The sequence below is a fragment of the Chiloscyllium punctatum genome, unplaced genomic scaffold (genome assembly GCF_047496795.1).
Source record: "Chiloscyllium punctatum isolate Juve2018m unplaced genomic scaffold, sChiPun1.3 scaffold_82, whole genome shotgun sequence".
Classification (NCBI taxonomy): Eukaryota; Metazoa; Chordata; class Chondrichthyes; order Orectolobiformes; family Hemiscylliidae; genus Chiloscyllium; species Chiloscyllium punctatum.
In genome coordinates, this window is record NW_027309816.1 from 535,855 (window position 1) to 538,986 (window position 3,132).

General features: G+C 45.8%; 1 non-coding gene across 1 annotated transcript; it reads left to right on the forward strand.

Moving 5' to 3' along the window:
• The first annotated feature begins 2,558 nt into the window (after positions 1 to 2,558).
• Positions 2,559 to 2,630, forward strand: trnah-gug (transfer RNA histidin (anticodon GUG)). Its single transcript has one exon. It is a non-coding gene; the product is annotated as a tRNA-His (tRNA).
• The last annotated feature ends 502 nt before the right edge of the window (positions 2,631 to 3,132 follow it).

The following is a 3,132-nucleotide window of genomic DNA, read 5'->3' on the forward strand; positions in this document are numbered from 1 at the left end:
ACTAGGCATGAATAAATTTATTTTAAAAATCCCACTTTCCCATTCATGTTTGGAATCAATTGTCCATTAAATGTTGCAAACGTACCCTCATCCATCACTTCCTCAGCAAGTTAATTACACACGTAAAACACCTTCCCTAAAAAAATGCCTCATATGCCTTTTTTAAAAAAAGAATCTCTCTTTTCATCTTAAACATATGCTCTCTCGCCTTGAAATCCCCCTCCTGAGAAAAGGCCGCTATCGTTAACTCTAAACTTGCCTCTCAACAATTCATAAACTTCTGTCAGATCGCCGCTCAAACCCCTAACCGAGAGTGAAAACAGTCTCTACTAAGAGAAAATGAGAACTGCAGATGAGAGATCAGAGTCGAGAGTGTTGTGCTGGGAAAGCACAGCAGGTCAGGCAGCGTCTGACGAGCAGGAGAATCGACGTTTCGGGGAAGAGCCTGGTGAACAACACTTGCGCGAAAAAAATGATTCTCCTGCTCCTCGGATTCTGCCTTACCTGATGTGGTTTTCCAGCACCCCGATCTCGAATCTGAAAATGGTCTCAGCCTATCCAGCCTTTCATTAGAACTCAAACCTTCCACAGGCAACATGTGTGTATACCTTTTCTGAACCTACTCCAGCTGAATAATATCATTCCTACAACTGGGCGACCAGAACTGGACATAATATTCCAGAAGAGGCCTCATCAATGTCCTGCAAAACTTCACCATAACGTCCCGACTCCTATACACAAAGGACTGAACAATGAAGGGAAGTTTGGTAAATGCCTTTAAACCATCTTGTCTGTAGGTAATGCAAATGACAAGGAATTATGTACCTGCATCCCGAGTTTCCGTGTTCTCCAACATACGCATAGCCATACTCTTTTTGTTGTACCAAAATGCAATACCTTCCATTTATCCAGATTGAACTCCATGTTACATTTTTCAGTCCAACGACTCATTTGATTAAGATCCTTTTGAATCTTAGATAATCTTCCCCACTGTCTACAATTCTGACATCGCTTATAAACCTACAAAACACGCCTGCAGTGAGTTCCACTGTTTTCTGATATCGATCAATGATTCATATTTACTTGTCGTGGCCGTGATTTAGCAGAGTGCAGGTCATACAGACATGCAATTAAACATGAGAAAGAAAGCCGCAGACTACTGGGAGATATTAAACAATTGGAAATAAAAATGGTGAAAGCAATTCATTGCAGGGAAGTTGGTGATAGTGAAGCAAAATTAAACTTCAAACCAGCTGCCCCCGCTCCAGTTGTGGCATTCAGCTGTCTCAGCAAGATGCACTGTAGATTGCTGTTATTATTAACGGGAACAAATTTTCTCTTCTGCCCCGCCTTTGACCAGAAGCACTCCCAACCTCGGAATTGCTTGCGCCTCTAAACCATCATAGAAATACCGTGCATTCACCGGTTGTGTCACTGGAGCCATCGAGTATCTCTGCGACCTCATTCCCATCCCGATTTCAAGTTGGTTCTTCGCGACTGCGTCACTCAGTTCCTCTGATTCTTGGGGTGGGAACTGGGACTATGTGTCAGCAGTGGTTACTGCCTTGTGTGGGGAGCTGGTGAAGGAGCCAATGTTAAACTGCATTGCTATTGAAGTATACATTTCAACAAAAGCTTGGTAAAAACAATGAGTGCAGATGCTGGAAACCAGATTCTGGATTAGTGGTGCTGGAAGAGCACAGCAGTTCAGGCAGCATCCGAGGAGCAGTAAAATCGACGTTTCGGGCAAAAGCTCTTCATCAGGAATAAAGGCAGAGAGCATGAAGGGTGGAGAGATAAGTGAGAGGATGGTGGGGGTGGGGAGAAAGTAGCATAGAGTACAATAGTTGAGATGGGGGAGGGGATGAAGGTGATAGGTCGGGGGGAGGGCGGGGTGGATAGGTGGAAAAGAAGATAAGCAGGTAGGATAAGTCAGGACACGTCATGGGGACAGTGATGAGCTGGAAGTTCAGAACTAGGGTGAGGTAGGGGAAGGGAAATGAGGAAACTGTTGAAGTCCACATTGATGCACTGAGGTTGAAGTGTTCCGAGGTGGAAGATGAGGCGTTCTTCCTCCAGGCGTCTGGTGGTGAGGGAGTGGCGATGAACGAGACCCAGGACCTCCATGTCCTCGGCAGAGTGGGAGGGAGAGTTGAAATTTTGGGCCACAGGGCAGTGTGGTTGATTGGTGTGGGTGTGCCGGAGATGTTCCCTAAAGCGCTCTGCGAGGAGGCGCCCAATGTCCCCAATGCACAGGAGACCGCGCCGGGAGCAACGGATGCAATAAATGATATTGGTGGATGTGCAGGTAACAAAAGCTGCACTGTCCCCGGAGTCTTTGATGTTTTGGAGAAATCTATTTACCTCAGCCTTCAGCACATTAACTATGGAATCACCAGGACCTCTGTGGGCACCAATGTAAAACGGTCAGCCCATTCTGAGTTCCCACATATTTGCCACTGTTCACGAAGCACTGATATTTTGCATTTGGTGCTCTGCCTAACATTTCTTATGATGCTGTACTTAGGGTGCACGCTAAGGGCGTTTGCCTGTGTGGTGCCGTGATCGTATAGTGGTTAGTACTCTGCGTTGTGGCCGCAGCAACCTCGGTTCGAATCCGAGTCACGGCAGTAATCGCTCTATTTGTCCCAGTCTTTTGTGAAACACAAAGGAATCAGTTGTTTTAACGTTTTGATTTTCTCCAAGGTGATGTTATTTTCCTTCAAGCTCTGCTCGCTCACATCTCTGTGCTTCATATGTCAGAATTCAAAACCACCCGTTCTCAGAGATTTCTTCCCTCCTACGATCACTAACCGAACTTTCCATCCCATACCCCCATTTCATTAATTTGGAGATGCCGGTGTTGGAATATGGTGTACAAAGTTAAAAATCACCCAACACCAGGTTATGATCTTACAGGTTTAATTGAAGCACTAGCTTTCGGAGCACTGCTCTTTCATCATGTGTTTGTGGAGTCATTTCCTATTTCACTAAGGCATTGCAGAATCTATTACAGACTCTCACATTGATACCGATCAGTCTGTGTGGCTGGGGTCACTGTTGGTGGGTGACCGTACCCCAGCCCCACCATCGGGACCTGTAGGCATTAGGTTACCGCTGTTGTGAGTTCAA